This window comes from Colobus angolensis, unplaced genomic scaffold (assembly GCF_000951035.1).
Source record: "Colobus angolensis palliatus isolate OR3802 unplaced genomic scaffold, Cang.pa_1.0 Scaffold72, whole genome shotgun sequence".
Lineage (NCBI taxonomy): Eukaryota > Metazoa > Chordata > Mammalia > Primates > Cercopithecidae > Colobus > Colobus angolensis.
In genome coordinates, this window is record NW_012120932.1 from 6,066,651 (window position 1) to 6,091,195 (window position 24,545).

The window sequence follows — 24,545 nt, forward strand, 5'->3', positions numbered from 1 at the left end:
TGAGCCACCGTGCCCGGCCCTGACCTTTTTTTTTTTTTTTTAAGATTCCGCATGTAAGTGAGATCATGTACTATTTCTGTTTCTATATCTGGTTTATTTAACTTAGCATCCTAGATGCTATGTGATGAAATGATGCACAAACAGAAGGTGGAAGTAGGGGTGCAATTATCCAGTGAAAGGTAAACAGAGGCAGGAAGCCACACGCCCACCACCGAAGTAAAGCTCATCTCCTTTTCCAAGGAAGGGTATTTCCAAGAAGCCATCTTCATAGATTGTGGAGTCCAAGAAGCAAATGTCTTAGAAGAGCAGCCCAGCCTCAACTGATCAAGTCTTCAAAAATATTATAGGAGGCAGAGGGCCAGGAAATGTTTGACGACAACTTTCTTGGGGGATGGTTTGTAGCATCCACTGATTCCCATGCGTAAATACTCCCACTATGGCTGATGTCAAGATACCAAAATGGCTACACTGAGCATAGGTTTGGGAGGAGATGCAGCCAGCTCTCATGAGCTGGTGAGAGCTGATGCAAGCTGCCTCCTGCACTGGCAATTAATGATGTTCACAAAAGGTTTGCACACTTAAATACCTTACTTATGCCACCAAAATGACCACCAAAATCCCTCAAAACTTTCCAAATTAAGACAGATGTGAAGATTGAGGTGAAGGAGGGGCAATTATAACCGACAGCTTTGTCACCAGGTCAAAAATGCAATATTTTAGATGCTTTGGATGGAAACCAGGGAGATAAAACCATCATTTGGCTGGTCATACAGCCACACTAAAATAGTCTTCCTTACTTGACATAAAATGTTGAAGAAAAACAGCAATTACGTGACTGCAGTTGCCTCCGTCTCTGTGAACTGCTTTACAGTCAAGCATTTCTGCGCACACGTCTCCCAAGATGTTCCTTACCCCTCAAGGGAGTCTCCCAAGTTTCAAACTTTCTGGTCACAGAAGACACATCTGTTTGCTGCTATTTTTCTAGACTGCTCATTACAGGAATCGTATGATTTTCCACTCGGGTAAGTGATCAGAAACGAGGCCCTCGGTCAACACTGTGGCTCGGAACACGCTGGCTTGATCCAAACGCGGAAATAACCACAAAGGCTAAGCCTGAGGTAAAGTGCTTGCCGAGAAAACGCATCGGAAAGGTTTAGGTTTGCCCTTTGCGGTCAGCTACTCTGACTGCGCACCAAGTGGAAATGGCATAGCTTGTCCTCAGGTTTATTTGGGACATAATCATAAATTCCCCTGTGAAATTTTTCTGGAAAACCAACTTTCTGTGGCGGGCTGTGAGTCCAGACCCTGCTTATGAGAGTTTGGGGTATGACCGGCCTCGAGAAAAAAGCAACATTCCTTGATTTGCTTCATTTTCTGTCATGCTGGGCTCTGCTTTGGGGACATCTGGGTCATAGATATAATCAGTCAGGACTGATTAGCAGGAAGGATGCATAGCTGGAGGAAGGAAATTAAAACTTTTCAAGATCTCTTTTCCCCCCTCTTTCAATGAAGGTGCTAGTTGAGGTGGTGCCTGAATGTAATAACACGGCTCTAAATACTTGCCTTTGCGTTTCAAATTCCAGAGCACCAAACTATGAGAAAGTCATCAAATTCTTCCCCAAATGGCTAAGAATCACAAAACTTGTAGTAGCTAAACTGCAGATTTACTAGAAAAATAATATTTAGTGTATGTAAGAATGCCATAGGGGGGAAACCTGGAATTGAAATCCTTTCCCCCTACTAAAGATAGGATATTAATAAGCTTCTTAGTAAGTCAAAAGTCATACCCATCCCAGCTCTCAAGTAATTCAGAGTCAATCTACAAAAATAATCTTATTATTGATAGGAATGATGGCAGCAGTGGCCCACCCGGAGCATCTGCTGCCACGACGCCGGCTGCAGCAGGGAGGCGCAGCTGGGCTACATGCCCCACAGAGTCCACAGGAGCTAGGAGCAGGCAGGAGCCCCGCCCTCCTGGATGCAGATGCAGCTGCAGCTGCCCAAGTCAGGCTGTGGACTCAGGCCTCCCTGTGCTCTTGGGGCCCAGGAGCAGGCAGGAGCCCCACCCAGGGCGCAGCTGCAGCCACCCAAGCTGCCACTGCAGACCCAGACATCTCTGCACTCTCTGGGAAGGCCCCCATGTCCGGGCAGGCATGGAAGTGTCTGCTCCTGCTGCCTGGCCTCTCCCTGCTCCCTGTGCCCATTCTCTCTGCACCCACTCTCCCTGCACCCAGCCTGGTATGTGTACCACCAGCTCCCTGCTGCCTTGTCTCCCTCCCCACTTTGGATGCTGAGGCGTGTGGGAGGGAGGCTGAGTGGGCAGCTGAAGACAGCTCACTGCTGGCCTGCAGGAGCACCTTGGCACCAACAGCCTGGATATCATGAATGGTGGAAGGAGGCAAACAGGCTCCTGGGCAGAAGGGGGCGGGTCCTTGGTGAAGCCCCACCTTCAAGCTCAGGAGGATCTGAAGCCTGGGGGTGGGACTGCCAGTCCCACAGACTGAAGTGGGAACTTGTGGTTCTTTTTCCAGGGCCCATGGCTGCCCATGGACCAATCAGCATGCACTTCCTCCCCTCTGAGGCCCATAAAGCCCTGGACTTAACCAGACCCTAAGACACAACAGGAGGACCAGCTGCAGAGAGGAGCTACCCGCTCCAGGGTCTCCTTTCTGAGAGCTGAACACTGCCCAGTGGAGAGGAGCTCCCCAGTGTGGGTGTCTCTGGGGTGTTCTGTAGGTCGATAAAACTCCCTTCACCTTGCTCACCCTCCACTTGTCTACATACCTCATTCTTCCTGAATGCAGGACAGGAACTCGAGACCTGCCAAATGGCAGGGCTAAAAGAGCTGTAACACAAACAGCTAAAACACGCCCCTTTTCAGCAACAAAAAGGAAAGAAGAGCTGCCACCCTCAGGGAGCCCAGACCTAGGAGCCCCGAGCCAGGGCTATGACACACTCTTTGGGGCTCTGCAGTTCCTGGTGTCTCCAAGCTTCCAGGTACCATGGTGTTCCTCAGTGCCAACCTCGGTGGAAGCTGCTTGTGGCACTTCTGGCCCAGCCGCAGCCTTGCAGGGAGCCAGCACCCATGCTGGTGCCTGGAGCTGCCCACCCCACACAGCCAGCATTCCTGGCTGTGCACAGTGGCTGGACCCCCCACTCGCCCACATGTCCCTCACCACTCCATGCCTGGCTCACCCTTGGCCAGCATGGGATCCAGTCCAACAGGGTTAGCTGAGCATAGCCTGCCAGGCTGAGTGGGCCAAATGAACGCAGCAGGCCTGAACAAAACTCAGGCAAAGGAGTCACTGGCCACAGAGATTTCCAACTAGCAAAACAACACCCCAAGAATCCCATAAGAGTAATAATAGCTAACTTAGTTTACAAGTATACTTAAGAGGGGGATCAAAATGTCTTAACCCTCACCACTACCATCAGGTAGGTTCCATCGTCCCCATTTCATACACAAAGAAACTGAGGCTTAAAAATATTTAGTGATTGGAACAGAAGTCACAAAACTAATACATGTCAGAGGCAAAGATTGAAGTCTGAGTTTTTTTGTGTTTTTTGTTTGTTTGTTTGTTTGTTTTTTGAGACAAAGTCTCACTCTGTCACCCAGGCTGGAGTGCAGTGGTACAGTCTTGGCTCACTGCAACCTCTGCCTCCCGAGTTCAGGCGGTTCTCATGCCTCCGCCTCCCATGTAGCTGGGATTACAGGTACCCGCCACTACGCCTGGCTAATTTTTGTATTTTTGGTAGAGACAGAGTTTCATCATGTTGGCCAGGCTGGTCTCGAGCTCCTGACCTTGCCTACCTCAGCCTCCCAACGCTGAACTCTTAATTATACTGAATTTCCAAGTCAATTTCCAAAACTTGCAAAGTACATAGAAAATGAAAGAATAAAGGAAAAATAGAGTGTTTGGATGCAATACAGCCATAAACAGACAAAACAATTTAAACTTTGGATTTAGAATGCAAGTAATAATTATTTTAACAATATTTGTATCACATGTCAGAATTTGAAAAATATTTTCATGTGCATTTGATCTTCACAGCAGTTCTGAAAGCAGAAAAGATCTGTGGTTCTCATTCTGCAGAAGCAAAGACCGAGCCCCAGTCAATGACTGAGGAAAACAGATCACGACTGTGCTACTCAAGGCCACTGAGAAGGATAAAGGGCGTCCTAGTTCATTTTCAAATCTATGCATGATACACAAATCAGATAAAGACAGACTAACACTACACGTTAATTCCACCTCTAAACACAAATTCCAAGTCAAACATTTCAAATTAATACAAATGCAAAAATTCTAAATAAAGTATCTGCAAATGGAACTCAGAAGTATACAACATGATTACACACCACGGCTCCTGCTATGGTTTGGGTGTTTGTGGCTCCAAAATTCATGTGGAAACGGGGTAGCCAATGTGGCAGTGTTGGCAGGTGCAGCCTAACGAGAGGGGATTGGATCATGAAGGTAGAGCCTACCTGGGTTAATGTTGTTATTGTAGGAGTGGGGTAGTTACCAAGAGAGTGGGTTGTTATAAAGTGAACCTGGACTCTCCTGCTTTCTCTTTTTTTGCCTGGCTTGCCCTCCCACCTTTCTGCAGTGGGATAACACAGCAGAAAGACCCTCACCGGATCCCAGCCTGTGAACCCTGGACTTTCCCAGCTTCCAGAACCAAGAGCTAAATAAACCTCTATTCATTATAAATTACCCAGTCTGTGGTATTGAGTTATAACAACAGACAATGAACAAAGGCAACTCCCTAGGGCATCTCCTAAGACTTCAAAACTGGTTCAACATAAGGAATCCTCATAACATACCATATACATATGTTCTACCTCCAAAGTAAGGTAGAAAAAGTACATTACACTGCCAGCTTCCTAAATAGACATTTAATAAAACTGAGTAGCCACTTTTAATAAGTTAGGGGAAAACTATGAAATGGCTACTGAAAACCAAGTAAGTCTTCGAGTATTTGTTGAATCAAGTACATGTGCTCCAGAGTAAGAGAAGAAAATGAGCTGTTTATTTCAACCACATGTGGAGGGCAAATACACTATATATCTGAAATGTGTGCATAATTTACCTGAATGAAAAGCCTGCAAACAAAGTCAGTGAAACAGCAGGCAGCAACCTTGCTTGGCCCTTCCCATCACAACCGCCTGGGTGTCGGAAGGTTCAGGGAAGCAGCCAGCTCTACCACCGACGGTCTCTGATGGTGAACTGCGGTTGGGTCCCTCCGAAGTCGAAGAGCCATGTTTTTCTCATGCAACCACCTAACTAACCTGCTTCACATACTGTCGTCGTCTAACCGTCTAACTCACCTATTTCACATACTGATGAAGCCCTAATCGGCCCGTGAGGAGAGGACACAGCAGCATCTCTTACTGGAGGGTGCTCCAGCAGCCTTCACAGTCACTGGTCCCTAAAGGCTAAAGTTGTGGGTGGCAAAGAGAATGGTGACCACCTTCACTCCCTCGTGGAGAGTGGTGAGATCCCCCACCAGATCACACCATTTAAAGCCCACAGTAGCTTTGCCTGGTTGTGCAACAAGGGCAAGTAGCCCTCATCTGCACAATCACGACTCTCCGACAGAACACCCAGCCAGACCCAGTGGGGAACGGACAGAGCCAGCTTTGAGGACAGTCATGCCCTTCCACTTGTAGGCCGCTGTGTCTACAGAATTGAGAGCACAGTCTCGAGCACAGGTGTTTTACACGAACGTCTGCAGGTGAAACAGATCACTGCGCCGTCTTTCCTGGGGTGTAGGAAATGGACTGGTCAGTGTGTCCTCAGGCGACTCGAGCCAAAGTCCAAGCTCCCTTTTCGAATCTTGTTAGCTCATTAGAATGCTGAAAGAATGGGAAGAGCAATAAGAATAAAATAAGCCATGTTTTCTAACCTCCTCCTTTCCTAAGTCACAGATGGAATACCAGAAACTCTACCTGGTCCACAATTTTTATTTCAAAATGCTGACCAAAAAAGCTGTCCCGTTCTTCTCTGAGACTCCTAGAAAGGAAACCCCCAGAAAATCAGTAGCTGCCTAATTATTACACTAATGATCGAACTTTAACAAAAGTAAATTCTTTATTCTTTTAATGCAGTAGACTTTTCAAAAATTAAAACTAAACAAAGTAGCTTTAGCATAATAGTTAGAGACTGTTATTTCTTTGGACTCAAGTTGAAATGTAAGCCTTACATTGCCTTTGACTTTATTTGTTTATATTCTTTTTATTTTTTTAATGAGGTTCCTTTGGTGTATTTTGAGCACTGTGCAGAACTGTTAGACTAACCCATGTGGCAGCATGCCTGTTCCAGTTGGCATGTTTTTTTATTTTACTAACCTCGTGTATCCTTAGATATTTGGTTAGCTGGGCCAAAACTGCAGAGGCTCTTCTAAACAGCATGACCCAAGTGTTTTAGCTTAGCAATATTACAAATCTAAAAAGGCAATACTGCCAATCAGACTAAAGCAGATATGTAAAAGTCATTTATTAAACTTGTATGTGTTTCTATTTACCTAAATTAATTAAAAAAGATAACATGTTTAAAATGTGCCCAGAAGCAAGTTCTTTATCTATTTTGAGACTTGAATGTTATAAAATAAATATTCTAAAAACAACTTCTCAATTAATTATAGTCTATTATGGAGTGACAATGTTGCATTTGCTCTGGGTGAAATTCGTGTGTTGGAAGCAATCCCCGAGGCAACAGTGTTGGGAGGTGTGTAGGTTGTGAAGGCTCTGCCCTCGTGAATGGACCAATGCCACTATTACAAAGGCTTATGTGAGTGGGTTCAGTCTCTTCCAATCTTCCGTCATGTGGAGAACAGCATTCCTCCCCTCTGGAGGATGCAGCATTCAAGGCACCATCTTGGAAATGGAGACTGTGCCCCTCACCAGACACCAAACCTGCCAGCATCTTGATCTTGGACTTCCCAGCCTCCAGAACCGTGAGAAACAAATTTCTGTTCATTATAAATTACTGTCTCAAATATTCTGTTATAGCAGCATAAAGCAGACTAAGACAACATATCACTTTTCTCAGTTAGAAAATAGATTAATTTACCCTAATTATTTCCACTTGCTAATTTGCTTCCTAGAAGATTTAATACATCTCAAATATACTCTTGTATTTAAAAATTACCTCAAAGACACAAAGTTAAAATAAAATTCCATGTTGAAAAGGCCCTTTTGTAGGGGGCCAATATTTTCTATGCTAAAGGGAAAGCATTATGTTTGTTGTGGAATTTGAACCCCTAGTTAAAGTAAAACAATAATACTAATTATCTGAGTCTGTTCATGGTTCATCTTTATCAAACTGTGAAAGTGCCTCTCTTCACACATATTATGACATGCACATTTACACAAGACTGTACATTTACAGAGTTTAAAAATCAAGAGGAGTGCAGGGAAAGAGTTGACGGGCAGCATGGAGGTAACCAAATGGAATGAATCCAGCTTTGATTAAGTGTTCCCATCAACTCCCATGAATTGGAGAGCAGAATGGTCCAGTCTTAGATGTACCCAGACTGAAAAACAAGCCAAAATTCCATGGACAACAACAAAAAACATGTTACCAAAGTATAAGAGTCATGCATGAAAATTTTGAAAAAAACAAGTGGAAGACTCTGGTGCATTGGGAAGTCACAAGTCATCTGAAAAAATGATTTTGATCACCATACACATACATAGTCTTCTTTTTACATAGTCTGTTTCCCCCTAACAGTCCATGAGTTGCACGCAGGCAGGCCACAAGGTATAGCTCAGCACTCATTCATACATTTAACAATTTTGAGACAGCTGGTATTATACCCACTAGCAGACTCTGTGCAAATAGAGGGGATACAGGGATAAACAAGGAGTCTCTGATGAGGAAACCAGTGATTATCACACAACATGATAATTTGCTATACAATGAGAAACGAGAGAATGAAAGAGAATCGTGATCTCCGAGGAGAAAAGATGACATCACAGAAGAAGTGAGCTGAGCTGTTGAAGAATGAAGATGCATAAAAGAAAGTAGAAATTATTGCCCTGGGGTCATCCCTGAGCAAAGAGTAGAAGAATCTTAATGGCCACAGGAAATTCGGAACCCTGTCTTTATGTTCTGGTCAACAGCAAATGCAGTGCTGAGAAATGGTGGTGACAAATAGATTTATAGACATTAGAGCAAAATGATGGCTTGGGATTTGGATGACAGGATTATGGACTGTGGGGTCAGGCCATGCAAGTTTAGACAAAGTTGAGGATGACAGTCTTCTTTTGCTTTCAGTCAAGTACACGAATGTTGAGACACATTGACTGCACTGGCGATTTTAGCTTGGTTAGGGAGGGACCTTCCTTAGCCTTTACTTACTGTGCCCTCCCTCCAGTTTTTTTTTAACGCACATAATTTCAACTTTTATTTTAGAATCAGAGGGTACAGGTGCAGGCTTGTTACACAAATATACTGCAAGATGCTGAGGTTTGGGGTACGACTTATCCCGGCACCTAGGTACTGAGCATAGAACCCAGTGGTTTTCTAACCCTTCCCCCAACTCACTTCTAGTAGTCACTAGCGTCCACTCTTCCAATCTTTATGTCTGTGTGTACCCAATGTTTAGTTCCCATTTATAAGTGAGAACTTGTAGTATTTGGTTTTTTGTTCCTGCGTGAATTCCCTTAGGATAATGGCCTCCAGCTGCATCCATGTTGCTACCCAGGACATAATTTCATTCTTTCTTATTGCTGCATAGTATTCCATGGTGTATGTGTACCACATTTTCTTTATCCAATCCACCATCGATGGGCACCTAGGTTGAGTCTATGTCTTTGCTATTGTGAATACTGCTGCGATGAACATACAAGTGTACGTGCCTTTTTGGTAGAACAATTTACTTTCTTTTGGATGTATACCCAGTAGTGTGTACCCTCCAGTCTTTGGCATCAATAAAATAGTTGAGAGGAATATTCCACAAGGAGATTTTTGTAACAACTATAGAAGCTACTAACAAAAGAAGAAATAAAAGAAATCCTTCACGCAGTGTCCAGAGTGATAATAAAAATATTTTTAAAGGTTATAAAATTTTCATAAACTTGGTTTTGAGATTTTGCCTTCATCCTCTTGCAAGCTTCTATCAAATCCTGAAGCATCACAATTTGACCCAGTCCTTCCACTTGTACAAGGCAAAATTGTTTATGATAATAAAACATTTGAAACATGTAGAACAAATGGGAAATATTCAAATACACCATCTGATAGAACAATATACTATCATTGTAAAATCATCTTACCTTTAAAGATATGAGCAACTTTTCATAACGTGAAGAGAACAAAAGTTTATAAGCTTTATCCAAGGAAGACTACAAAACAATAGCCCAGTGCTTAAGAGTGATTCTAGTCAATGCAATTATGGGTGAATTTTATTTTTTTCTATACTTTTCATCATTTTCCAATTGTTCTGCAATTAACCTTTATTCACTTTATAATCAGACAAGTGCTTTAAAATGTTAGTTAATTGAATAATTAAGAAAATACATATGTTCACAACTCCACTTGCAAAACTAATCCTGGAATTCTAGAGACAAAGGTCCACCTTCTGTGATTTTGACAGTAGTACTCAACAGGGCATGATATGGGATATGGTATGTGCTGTTAGGATAAAGATCCTCCCCTTCTTCTCCGCACACTGAGGAAACAGTGCATTTGTGGCGTTTGACGATCATGATATCAATGACTATCCACCTAAGGTCTCCAAAGTAGTGGGGGAAGCATGAGAATCAGCAACATGAACTCCATGTACAAACTGAACTTTAAATCTTTACAATGTTCCCATTTCTTGAACTAAAAACAGTTGCAAAGTGGAGAGATGGCCTCGGAACACCTGTAGGCCCCTTAACTGCAAGGGCAAACTATCTCCATAGCGCTTTGGAAAGGCCACAGGGCATTCCAAGACTCATTTGAAAAAGAAAGTCTTGAATATGGAGCTGAAGCCTAAGGTGGGAATTGTTCAGGAAAGGGAATTGGAAAAACCAGGATGTAAAACTGGAAGGAGGAAGAAGGACAGCTACAAGAAAGATTATTATCTAAAATGGAGATTACCTGGTGAAAAAAAGTCAGCGTAGGAGGAAAGAAACTGAAAAGTTAGACCCAGAAATGAAAATGACAGAACTCGACGGGGAAGGCCAGAGGACTCTAGATCACTAGAAATAAGTATGAAACAGGAGTGGCATTTTTTTTTTTTTTTTCAGAAATGGGCAGAAATTAGAATACATTTCTTGCATTCGATTTCATCCATTAGCCTTTAAAATGCTTTATCCGAATGAAATGTACAGCCCTTGCTGATTTTTAATGGGGTTCCCTAAGCACAGTGTGATCAAAGTTGGCTTTCTCCTGGTAGCTGGAAGTCAAAACCAGGTTCGGAGAATGACACAAAACGCGAAAAGCCTCCAGGCAGAAGAGGTGGTCCCCTTGCTCTCCCGGAGAGGAGGTCAGACATCTGGCCGCCACACCTGGCCCGCAGCGAGGCAGCCCAGAAGGCAGCGCCACGTGCAGATGGCTGCAGATGCACCTCCCAAGGAGAAGGGCACCGGATGGGGCAGAGATGAGTGTCTGGACAGATTGCTTTAGGCTCGGAGAGAGCGCCGAAGGAACAGCGGCTGCACCACAGTCACAAGCATTGTTTAAAGGATGAGGGCACAGCCTCCTGATGGAAAGAGCTTTTTTATTCTAAGAAATCTCACTTGAAGACCTAAAATCTGACTAAACTGGTTGCCTTGTTTTAAGCAAAGCATGCATTCAATTCATTACCTCCCTCCCTTCCCTTGGAGGACTTTTTCAAAACACAAATAAGAACAGTAAAAAGCATGTGAATTGATTTTTAAAACATTTCAGTAACTTCCCAAACCATAAGTTTTGGGATTTTACTGTCACTACGGGAGAGGTTTCCCACTCCCTCACTCTCCCCCAGCCTCCCCTGACCCCACGCACCTGTCGTGGGCCTCCCTTCCATTCCCAGCTGTAGCTGCAGAACTCCATCCTCCCCTTCTCCCAGACACCCACAACTCACTGACCCTTCCCCGCATCCCTCTCTCCTCTTCAGCGCTCAGAGTCCAGGACGTGTCATGGCCCCCACCCCCCTGACTGTCCCTCCCCTCACCCTCCTCAACTTGCCCCCCCAGCCCCGCCCCCGTAGGTCTGGGGGCACCGTGGTGAAGGCATGATGGTGGAGCTCACCCTCACAGCTGCCAGATCATTGCTGCTGAAGACTCACAGCTCACTTGTTCTCTTGGAAATGCCTTTGGCAAAAGGGAGTTGTCCCCTCCAAAGTAACACCCCATCCCCAGAGGCAGCCTGAAGCCAGTGACAGGGATACAAAAGCAGGGCCTGTGGCCTCGATCCTGTGCAGCTCGGGAACAGCCCTCCCAGCTCCAGGATCCCAGCAGATCAGCCCTGCCTGTGGCTGCAGCTGTGTGGCATTTCGGCTTCCCCCTCTGTCGCATCCGGTTCTCCCACTCCTTTTTGAGTTTTCTTTCCAAAAGCACTCCCCGATAAACCTCCTGCCGGCAAATCTCCTCAGGCTCTCCTTCCAGGGAGCCCAGGTTATCCGGGGTCCCAGAAACAGAGGCACAGGGGCCACCCAAGAGAGTTCACAGTTTACAAGGGCTTGAGCAAGGGTGAGCAGAATCACAGGGCTTGGTGAAATGTGCAGGGAATAGAAACAGGGTTGATATAGAAGAAAAATTATTCTGTATTCTTTAGTTCTTTAGCTACTGATTCTAAATATAAGTCAATCAAATAAAAAATGAACATTCATTTCAGCTCTACAAAAAATTCAGTTAAATCTAAGTGGTATGTCCTAAGTAGCTACTACGTATAGAATAAACTGCTAGGCACAGTACACCACCAAAATAGCCAGGTGACAACAGAACAACTCCAACCTTCAGCACATTATTTTGGCTACATGACACTGGTTGATTGGAAAACGAAATATACTGATTCAACACATTCTTCTGGAATCTGGTAAACAAAGCCATAACAAAGCACACATAATTGGCACACCATTTTTCGTTCAAGATTAAATTTAATCACGAGGATAAAACTGTCTTGCAGGCATTTCTTTTAATCCACCAATCCATGTAAATACATCAAACACCTGTAAAAGAGAAAGCTCCTTCTCTCCACTACCTCTCACCTCCCATCAAATCTGCCTTTTGCTATATATTATACTATTTGACACTTTACTTCTTAATTCATAAAGAAACCTTCCAACTACATTTACGTTAAAATTTGGGGACTTCATTTTAGGTTTGCATTTTCTAAAGAGGAAGATGTATTCTCATAAAAGCGCTAGTATTTATTAACAGCCACTTGAGTGACTTGGCAACACCCAATATATCAATTTCATGAACGATATCATTGCAGTGTTCAATGGGAAATGTCCATTTTCATACATTTGTTTTCTCAATGCCATTATTTCTGATTTCCCAGCTGGAGGATGCTCAATATCTGTTCCTCACTCAGTTAAATAGAATTTCCTAAGTGTGTTTCATGTCCAAGTCTGTGGAGCACTGGGAAGGTCAAAGAAGTGGAAACTGTGGTGGGGAAGTGATACAGATCCCTAAATACTGAGAGACAAGGGCAGACCCTCCTCTTCAGACTATGCCAATTCCCCTTGCCTCTGAGAGGTAACTCACTAAAAACCGTAGACGGAAGTAACCATATCTTCCTCGTCTTCACCACCTGATTTCAGGAGAGAGTATTTTAAATCTGTGTCCTGCAGGCAACATTTTAGAAGAAGCCTGCCAATCTCTGTTAATTGCAAAGTAAACAGATTTCTCCAACAGAGGTAAAGCCTGGGTTGGCATGATTTGTTCCTAGTCTTAGTATGCACATTTGTATAAGTTTCCAGGCTAGATTTAAAAAGGGAAGAGAATTTTGAAGTAAAATTTAAAGATAAAAAGTGATGAGGCAGTTCACTAAAAGGGCACATTTCATGCTAGGTCAGAAAACAAGTCTCAGTAAATTTCAGTGACTTGAAATCTGACCACAATGGAATTCAATTAGAAAGCAGTAACGATAAAATTGTTACTGATAAAAGAAAAGAAAGGATAATTAGAAAATATCTAACTATTTGGGGCCCGGCGCGGTGGCTCAAGCCTGTAATCCCAGCACTTTGGGAGGCCGAGACGGGAGGATCACGAGGTCAGAAGATCAAGACCATCCTGGCGAACACGGTGAAACCCCGTCTCTACTAAAAAATACAAAAAACTAGCCGGGCGAGGTGGCGGGCGCCTGTAGTCCCAGCTACTCGGGAGGCTGAGGCAGGAGAATGGCGTAAACCCGGGAGGCGGAGCTTGCAGTGAGCTGAGATCTGGCCACCGCACTCCAGCCTGGGCAACAGAGCAAGACTCCGTCTCAAAAAAAAAAAGAAAGAAAGAAAGAAAGAAAGAAAATATCCAACTATTTGGAAATTAAGTACACATTTCCAAATAACACACACCACTTTTTTAAAAAGGGAGAAGTCTTTAAGGAACTAGAAAATATTTCAAACTGAATGATAATAAATACCCAGTATGTCCAAGTTTGTAGGATGCAGCCTACACAATCCTTAGAGAAAAATTTATCGTTTTAAATGTCTGTATTAGAAAAGAAAAAAAGCCTTAAAATCACTGTTCTAAGTTTCCACCTTACGAAGCCAGACTAAGACCAAATTAAACCTACAGTAGGGGAAGGCAAATAATAGAAATATAGATAAAGACAGAAATTAAAGAAATAGAAAACAAACATACAGAAAATCAGCAAAGCCAGATGTTGACTCTTTGAAAAGCTTACTTTAAAAAAAGCCAGCACATATGTACAGATATAGCACATTCCACTCATATGCTTTGTTAAGAAAATAAATAAATAGCTCGCTTCAGGAAGATTAGAAGCCATTAATACTTCTTTCTTTTAAAAGCAGGAGAAGATCATGTTTATGCATGCCACAGGCACAGTTTGGCTTCATATGTCTAGTCAAATGGAATAGCCACAGAAAATGCCCAAAACCATCATTTAAATTGAAACATACACACATACACACGATATAAGGGGATTTTCCGAAAATATTGCTACTTTTGTTAGAAAAGTCAGGTCCAAAATTGCTTTGAAAAAGAGAGGATTGTTATTTTGCCTCTGAGTTCCTCCATTGCGCCTCTGCAATAGGGCTGTTTGCATTCCCTTGAAGCCACACTTCCCTCTCCCTCCTATTACGGACCTCACACTGCGTTGTTTTTTAGTGCGAAAGCTCTGCATAACTAAAAAAGTTCCCTAGCCTCTGTTAATGGCATGCTTGTTATGAGTAACGCAGTCAATAGGCATACATTTTTAATCAAGAATGTTGAAGCCCCTTAGACTTCAGCCTGATGGGACAGTGTTCATATTCATTCCGGGGATCCTAGTACACACAGGGGCTTTCCAAAAATCCAGCTAATTGCAGGCTAGTGGCAATTGCTCAGCTTCATGGGAGGTCATTGTCGTCACAGTAACTGGCTGGGTGCCCTGGGCAGGCAGATTCTCCTGGACTGTGGGAGAAAGACCGAGAGGGGGAGGGACAAGTGGTGTGGGGAAGCTTAGCCGTGGTGTTGGGAGCTAGGAAAGAACAGGTATCTCAGGAGACCTGGGCCTCCCTGCACTCCTTTCCTCCCAGCCCAAAGGCAGGGTACAGCTGAGCCAGGGTAGAAGGTAGCAGGGAGATGAGACCCCGGGGCCTGGAGCAACCCAAGGACAAGCTTCAAAGCCAAGGAAAGCTGGAGCTGGCCTTCCAGTGGACTCCGTATGGGCCAGAGCATCCAGATCCTGTCCGGTAACTCCACATACACGACCGAACACTGCCCCACCGGGCGGTTCTGTTACATTGCCAGCACGCATGAGTTAGGAGAAACAGCAAGTTTATTGACAGCTATGCACAATAAATTCCCTTTTACATTTATTCACTCTATCAACAAATATTTATTGAAGTTCTACATGTACCAGTTCCTGCCCTAGGCATGGAGACAATTAGGACAAGCTTTCATGAAGTTTACATTTTCGTGGTGGACCAGAAAGACAGACAACAGGTTAAAAAGATCATTTCAGAACATAATATTGCTTGAAAGGACATAAAACAGGACGATGTGATGGGGTGTGACTTCTGCAGTCGGATGCAATGGGGCTATTTTGGATAAAGGGATCAAAGCAGGTCACTGAGACACGGCTGGCTTCACAGGCATGTGGCTCGCACGGTCATATAAGGTCCCACACTCAAAAGAAGGCTCACAGCCGGGCGCGGTGGCTCACGCCTGTAATCTCAGCACTTTGGGAGGCCAAGGTGGGCGGATCACAAGGTCAGAAGTTTGAGACCAGCCTGACCAACATGGTGAAAAGCCCGTCTCTACTGAAAATACAAAAAATGTTAGCCGGACGTGGTGGTGCAAGCCTGTAATCCCAACTACTCAGAAGCCTGAAGCAGGAGAAGCACTTGAACCCAGGAGTTGGAGATTGCAATGAGCTGAGATTGCGCCACTGCACTCCAGCCTGGGCAACAGAGTGAGATTCTGTCTCAAAGGAAAAAAAAAAAAAAAAAGCCTTGCATGTGGAGACTAGCACTCTTCTGTAGTCAAGTTGTAATTCTTAACTTTACCTTTGATTTTGTGTTTTGTAAGTGGCCTCTGTTGGGACAATGGCACATGCTCCAGGAGTACCCCAGGACAGGTTTTCAGCCACCTACTGCCTGCACCTGTCCAGCAACTGTTACTGTCCTCTGCACCCTGAAGGGGCACCACTGCCAGGTGGGGGAGGTTCAGTGTATTTCCCAAGAGCCTGGGAAGGTCTGTATTTGCCCCAGAAGTATCCTGTGCCCAATGAAGCATGGCAATGATTAGCCAATTTAAAACACCATAATGGTGTGTCCAGAATTTGTTCCTGCCAGTGGGTTCCTGGTCTCGCTGACTTCAAGAATGGAGCCGCGGACCTTCACAGTGAGTGTTACAGCTCTTAAAGATGGCACGGACCCAAAGAGTGCGTGGTAGCAAAGTTTATTGTGGAGAGCAAAAGAACAAAGCTTCCACAGCACAGAAGGTGACCCAAACAGGTTGCTACTGCCGGCTGGGGGTGGCCAGCTTTTATTCCCTTATTTGTCCCCACCCATATTCCCTTTCTGTGCTATCAGAATGCCCTTTTTTCAATCCTCCTTGCAATTAGCTACTTTTAGGGTCCTGCTGATTTGTGCATTTTACAGGGTGCTCATTGGTGCATTTTACAAAGCACTGATTGGTGCGTTTTACAGAGCGTCGATGGGTACATTTTACAATCCTCTTGCTAGCTACAGAGCATGGACTGGTGCATTTTTACAGAGCACTGATTGGTGTATTTTACAATCCCCTTGCTAGCTACAGAACCCTGATTGGTGCGTTTTACAATCCTAGCCACAGAGTGCTGATTGGTGCATTTTACAATCCTTTTGTAAGATGGAAAAGTTCTCCAAGTCCCCGCTCGACCCAGGAAGTGCAGCTGGCTTCACCTCTCAATAGGCCAGGTGCAGTGGCCCACACCTGTAATCTCAGCACTTTGGGAGACTGAGGTGGGAGAATCCCTTGAGCTCAGGAGTTCAAGACCAGCCTGGGCAACACAGTAAGACCTTGTCTCTACAAAAAATTAAAAATTAACTGGGCATGGTGGTATATACCTGTGGTCCCAGCTACTCGGGAGGTTGAGATTAGGAGGATCACTCAAGCCTGAGAGGTCAAAGTTTCAGTGGGCCGTGATCATGCCACTGCACTCCAGCCTAGTCAACAGGGCAAGACCCTGTCTCAATCAATCCAATTAATCAAAAAAACACTACGACAGTCAAGAGAGACTGCAGAAGAAAGAAACCAGCTACTTTCCTGCTTTTTACACAAGGGACTTCTATTTTCATTTTGCACTGGCCTTAGAAATTACGTTGCAGGTTCTACTCTGAGAAAGTGGGATTTGGACTAGAGGCAAGAGCATTTCAGGAAGAGAGAACTCCAAGGGCAAAGGTGGGGAGCTGGAACAAGCTTGGTGTGTTCTACCGTGGAACAGAAAGAAGACAGTGGCCAGAGCCCGGTGAGCAGGGCCCAGCCTGGAACCAGGTGCAGGAAGGAGAAGGCAGACCGGAGGGGCTAAGAAAGGAGGAGCCCTGGGAAGCCCAGGCTGGGCTGTAAGCACATTGGAGTCCAGGTGTTGGTGCTGAGGAGGAAAGCAGAGATGCAGGCCCTAGAGGGAACGGGACATGTGGAGAGGAGAGGGAGGAACATCACTGCTGAAGACTCAGCCCACTTCACTTCCTGACTTTGCCTGTCAAGTCCTGGGGGACTCCCACACGTCTGAGATCTGCCGCCTTCCGGCTGGGCTCCGGAAGCTAGGAATTTTGTTTTTCTATTCCCAAGCCTGCCCTGAGCTATGGGTGCCTCTGGTCTTCACCTTCCATACTATGAAATGGGCACTAAGTGGTGTAGCCCGTGCCTCTGAGCTGGGACCTGTGTTCCCTGTGTAGCTCCCCCAAATCTTCACGCCACACTCGCAGGCCCTCTTGCCCGTTTCAGATAGGCCTCTCTCCACCTCATCCTGGGCCGGCTTGTGCCCGGTGACTCTCGCCACTGCCATACCCAGCCAACTCTGCTCCGCTCTCAAGACTGCCTAACTGTCCCTTCCTCAGAGCCCATGCCAAACCCTCAGCCGAGCTTAGATCTCTCAGTCTTGGTCGCCTTCTTTTATAGTAAAGGTATATTTCTGTGTGTGTCCGTTTCATCAGTGTCTGCCTCTCCAAATGTACTGAGAGGTCCTTGAGGGCAGGGGGTAAATCTGTTTTGCCTGCGATGGTGTCCTGAACACCCACCCAGAGCCTGGCACAATGCAGACTCTCAGTCAGGAAGGGCTAAGAGAGTGCAGGAGAGAGATGACCAAGCCCTGCCAGGGAAGCTGGTGACCTCCATGTTGGGTCTTTGGAAATGCAAGGAATGGTCTGAGGAAAGAAGAGGCCCTGCCTAAGTATAGATTTTTTTATTTTGTTTGAGACAGAGTCTTGCTTTGCCACTCAGGCTGGAGTGTACAATCACGGCTCACTATAGCCTCGATCTCCTGGGCTCAGGCAATCCTCCCACCTAAGCCTTCCAGTGGCACCACAAGCACGTGCCACCACAAGCAGTTAATTTTTTGTTTTTTGTAGAGATGGGGCTTTGCCATGTTGGTCAGGTTGATCTCAAACACTTGGCCTCAAGTGATCCACCCGCCTCAGCCTCCCAAAGTGCTGGGATTACAGGCATGAGCCACTATTCCTGACTAAACTATACAATTGACCCAAGTGTGAAGGCAGAGAGGAGGAAAGAAATGAACAAGAGAAGGCCTTCCCTGTGTCAGGAAGACCGTGAGTGTGAGAGGGGTCTGCCGGTCCAGGACAGCCACTTGCCTCTCTCCTTTGCCTGCATCTCCACCATCAGCCCTTGCAGATCCCCTCACCAGGCTTTCTGGTATTGTCCCATTTGCCCCATCAAAAGAAGTATACCGTGGCTAGGTGCAGTGGCTCAGGCCTGTCATCCCAGCACTTTGAGAGGCTGAGGTGGGCTGATCACTTGAGCTCAGGAGTTCAAAACCAGTCTGGGCAATATGGCAAAACTCTGTCTCTGCAAAATATACAAAAATTAGCTGGGCTTGATGGCTCACTCCTGTGGTCCCAATGCTCGGGAGGCTGAAGTGAGAAGGAGCAATTGACCCCAGGAGGTTGAGGCTGCAGTCCTTCAAGAGGGCACCACTGCACTCAGCCTGAGTGACAGAACCAGACACTGTCAAAAAAGAAAAAGTATATCAAGGTATCTCTTGGGAACACTGGGGTAAAATCCAACACCGTGGGCTGGGTTGAGACACTTTTAGGAAAGTTGAGACACACTTTTAGGAAAGTCGTTAAGTATCTTATTGCTCCGATAAGAGCAGAAATGAAGAAGAAAATAACCCAGTGTGGCAGGCAGCCTCTGGAACGGACTCAGAACCCCCATCTCTGAGTATTCACACTTTTTCATGGTTCCCCCCACTGAATGTGAGCTGAACTTATTGACTTGCTTCTAAAAGCTAGAATATGACAAAAGGGATGAGGTTGAAGTGACAAGTCTAATATTAGGCTATAAAGTATTGTGGTTTCTGCCCTTGGCATCTTCTTCTACCCACCCTGAGGGAAGGCAGCTGCCCTGTCCTGAGGCAGTAGCTCTATGGAGAGGCCCACAAGGCAAGGGGCTGAGGCCTGCCAGCAACCACATGAGTGAGCTCAGAAGCAGACAGGGCCCCCTGCAGTCGAACCTTCAGATGAGACTGCAGCCCCAGCTGACAGTTTGATGGCAACCTCGTGGAGACTTTGAAGCAGAGGCAACCAGTTAAGTGAAACCCAGGTTCTTCACCCACAGAAATGATGAGACAAGTAATGTCTGTTGTGTTAAATCACTAAAAAAAGTTCTTACCCAAAACTAGGTAACATGCACTGTGGTGGGCAGTCTCTCAACCCCCACCTGTGCTGAGACTTGGTCCTTAAGCAGCAGCAATGTGCTGGACATGTGGGCATATGGCAAAGTGTTCGCTGGGACCCCTGCCCAGTGCAGCTCAGTAAATGACAAAGGCAAACAAAAATAATTTCTGGCTGAGAAGATTTTATAGCACTGTTTTTGTTAAGCAACATTTAGAAATCTGTAACAATTACCAATATCCCCTTCCTTAAAAAAGAAACTTATGTAAGAGAAAGGAATTTGGGAGTTTTGACTCCTTTTTAAAGAATCTATTGAAGCGTGTGTCCACAATATGTAATGCCAAGTTGACTTGACCAGTTGTTTCTTATCCCGTATTTACATATTGTGAATAATCCATTATATACATGGCCTTTGAAGATTCTTTCTCTTTTTTTCCCCTCTTTCTTCCATCCTTCCTTCCTTTTGTCCTCCCTCCCTTCCCTCTATCATTTCTTCCTTTCTTCCTTAATATTATAGGCAAAACATTAGTAGCCTTTTGTTCATTGAATAAAATGTCCTTTAATTTTGGCAATCTTCAACTTACCTTTCAAACTTGGACATCACTCCTTATAGCATATGTACAAAGAATGTTTTATAAAAGTAAGAAAACTTATCCCAAATCATATTAACTTGGTACTAACTGAGCTGTGCAGCATATTCGTTAATTTCCTTGGAACAGTGCTTCTCAAGCTTGATGTCTACAAATCACTTGGGAACCTAGTTAAAATGGAGGTTCTGATTCCATAGGACTGGGAAGGCTGTGACTTTGCATTTCTAACAAGCTTGCACCCCTTGAGAAGCAAGGACTTAGATGCAATCATTTCTTATTTCTGGACCTGAGTATCTGCAACCGTGAAGGGGTTGGATTCATTGATCTCTTAAATTCTGTAGTCTTGTGATCTTCTCCCTTTTTCTACCCCTGCTGCATTCCTTGTTGCAGTACATGGCACCACCTCCATCCCCATTTTCCTCTAAAAATATGCAAATGGTCCTCCCCCAGCCTCTCCCCGATACTTGATCCACATGCAGGTGCCATCAGTTTTGCCTCCAATATCACCTATCTCTATCCATCCAGGCTCCACTCTGTGCCAAGCCCTGATAACCTGCTTGCTGTTCTCCCAGGCTAATAACACCAACCTCCAGGGCCTTTTGACAAGGCAAATCCAACCATCTCATTTCTCTACTTAAGCCCTTTGGTAATTCCTTAAGGCGGGCTGTAATGCAGTTCTCTTTCAATTTCTTAAAAAAAATAAGGTTTTTCCATTCTTGTTTTTGTTTTTTTTTTTTTTTGAGACGGAGTCTCCCTCTGTCACCCAGGCTGGAGTGCAGTGGCCGGATCTCAGCTCACTGCAAGCTCCGCCTCCCGGGTTCACGCCATTCTCCTGCCTCAGCCTCCCAAGTAGCTGGGACTACAGGCGCCCGCCAACACGCCCGGCTAATTTTTTGTATTTTTAGTAGAGACGGGGTTTCACCGTGTTAGCCAGGATGGTCTCGATCTCCTGACCTTGTGATCCGCCCGTCTCGGCCTCCCAAAGTGCTGGGATTACAGGCTTGAGCCACCGCGCCCGGCCAGTTTTTCCATTCTTAAAAGCCTTTGCATGGACAATCTGTTTAGCCTCAGAATGCTATTCCCCAACCTCGTCACCCTTTGGATGTGGCTTGCCTTGGAGAAGCTTTGCCTGACCCTCAGAATGGTTTGGGTATCTTTGGTGCACAGTCTTTCAACAGGCTGTGTTTTTCCTTCCTAGCACTGATTACGATTAGTTGCATTTTGTTTAAGTGTCTGCTTTATGTGTGGGCTGACATCCACACTGGTTCTTGGTCAGCAGTCTATCCTCACTGTCCAGTGCAGGGCCGGCACATTTGGGCACATGATCAAGACTTTTCTAATGAATAAATGCTTTTCCACTCACATTCAGAATTCCTAAAATATTTCTCTACATTGTATCTATAAGCTTTTAATAGAAACTATGGTCTTATTTAAAAATTTAACATGAGCCTCTCATAAGTGGCCAACATTCCCATGTTGTCTTATAATTCTTGTAGCAATTTCCTTGCTAGGAAGGCTGTGTATTCTCTGGCTAAGTGTGATAATAATTAGCGGATGGATGCAAGGGGCCTATGGCTCCTTATTGAAGTTCCAAGTAATTGACGTTGGAATTTTAAATATTGACACGAACAACACATAGAGAACACGTGGCTTCCAGGCCCCCTCCTTCAGAACTTTAATTTGCTTCTGCATTTTTTTAAAAACAATGAATTTGAAAAGTAAATTATTGTCTATCAAAAACCCAGACCAGTCCCAAGAACAGAAAAATATGTATGGCCAAGGAGCATGTTTCTACCCAGGAGGTGTGAATGGAGGACTGGGAGCCCTGCAACCACAGTGCCTTCCCAGTCACTTGAACTCCACCAGAAGAAATATGTGTCTTTTTTAATTTAATTTTATTTTTTTGAGATGGACTCTTGCTCTGTAGCCCAGGCTGAAGTGCAGTGGCGTGATCTCAGCTAACTGCAACCTCCAACTCCCAGGTTCAAGCGATTCTCCTGTGTCAACCTTCTGAGTAGCTGGGACTACAGGTGCCCACTACCACACCTGGCTAATTTTTTTTTTTTTTTGTAGAAACGGGGTTTCACCATATTGGCCAGGCTGGTCTCGAACTCCTGACCTCATGATCCGCCTACCTCAGCCTCACAAAATGCTGGGATTACCGGCATGAGCCACTGAGCCTGGCCAGAAACGTGTTTATTTAGACCTGGGAGAGTTCTGTAAAAGCACAAAGGCCTTTTAGACAGTTGAGCCATCTAAGATGAGAGAAACACACTGTGATCTTAAATCAGAGCATGTGTGCACTCACAGGCACAATAGGAACATTTTCCAAAGCCATTTGTTTTTTTTTCCTACAATAAGAATCTTTAGCATATTTTAAACCAAGGAGATAATACTTATTTATTTAGAATACTGTCAAAATTTGCATGCATCTTCAGATGAGAGATCGAAGTACATGTTAACGATGGTGGAAGGTATTCCTAGGGATACTAATTCAGTCCTATCGTATCAAGGATCCCTCTTGGAACGTTTAAAAAGCACAGGCAAAGTGTATCCTCTAACCAAGCAGTCAGCCTGTGGAGCTGTTGGATGGTAGTACGTGTTTGTAAGATGATGTGTGGCAGAGACTGCTATTCTGTACTTTCCATCTTTCTGAGAATAGAATCCTTTATTTAAATCTTGGGCCATCACTAGCCATGACAAAAAAAAAATTGATATTTCCCAGCCTCCCCTGAAGCTAAGTGTAGCCCTGTGACTAAATTCTGGTCAAGGTGATGCAAGCTGAAATGTGATGAGATAATTTCTGGAAACTTCCTTACAAGACAACTGATAATTACATGGTCATATCAATAGATACATAAAAAGCATTTGGCAAAATCCAACTCCCTTTCATGATTTTTAATAAAAGGACTCTCAGTAAACTAGGAATAGAGGGAAACTTCCTCAACTTGATAAAGAATATCTATGAAAAGTTTATAATGAACATCATACCTAATGGTGATAAATTCGAAGCCTTCCCACTGAGATCAAGAACAAGACGAGGATGTCCTTCTCACCACTGTTTTTCAGCATTGTACTGGGAGTCCTAGCTAATGCAATAAGACAAGAAAAAGAAAAAAATCCAACAGATTTTGAACCATAAATAAAATTGTCTTTGTTTGCACATAACATGATTACTTTTGTTAAAAAAAAAAAACCAACAACAGAATTGACCAGAAAAAAACCTCTTGCAATTAATAAGCAATTACAGCAAAGTTGCACAGTGCAAGGTTAATACACAAAAGTCATCACTTTCATATACCAGCAATTAACAAGTAGAATTTGAAATTAAAAAGACACGTACTTTAGTACCTCCAAAGTGAAATAGTTAGGTATGACCCTAACACGTATGTGCAAAATCTATATGAGGAAAATTACAAAACCCTAATAAAAAAGATCAAAACAGAACCAAATAAATAGGGAGAAATTCCATGTTCATGGATAAGAAGACTCAAATTGTCAAGATGTCAGTTCTTCTCAACTTGATCTTTGGATTCAGTACAATCCTAATCAAAACTCTCAGCAAGTTATTTTGTGGCTATCATCAAACTGATTCTAAAGTTTATAAGGAGCGGAAAAGCATCCAGAACAGCCAACATGTTATTGAAGGAGAAGAAAAGTTGGAAGACTGACACCACCTGACTTTAAGACTTACTATATATAAAGTTATAGGAATCGAAACTGTGTTACTGGTGAAAGAATACACAAATAGACCAATGAAACAGAATAGAGAGCCCCAAAATAGACGTACATAAATATAGCCAACTGATATTTGACAAAGGAGCAAGGGTAATACAATAAATAAAAAGTAGTTTTATAACAAATGGTGCTGGAACAACTGTAAATCCACAGGCGAAATTTTAAAAATGAATCTAGACACAGACCTTACACCCTCCACAAAAATGAACTCTAAGTGGATCACAAACCCAAATATAAAACACAAAACTATAAATATCCCAGAAGATAACATAGAAAATCTAAATAGCCTTGGGGTGGGTAATGACTTTTTAGATTCTAACAACCAAGGCACAATCCATGAAAGAAATAATTGATAAGCTGGAATTCATTAAAGTGGAAATTTTCTGCTCTGGAAAAAAAAATTGTGAAGAGAATGAAAAGACAAACCACAGACTGGGAGAAAATATTTGCAAAGGATATATCTGATAAAGGACTGTTACCCAAAATATACAAAGAACTCTTAAAACTCAAGAATAAGAAAACACAGCCTGGGCAACATGGTAAAACCCCATGTCTACAAAAAATAAGAAAAAATTCACCAGACATGGTGGTGTACAACTGTGGTCCCAGCTACTTGGGAGGCTGAGGTGGGAGGATCACTTAAGCCCAGGTGGTCAAGGCTGCAATGAGCCAAGGCTGCAATGAGCCAAAGTTATGCCACCACACTCCAGCCTTGGTGACAGAACAAGACCCTGTTGAAGAAGA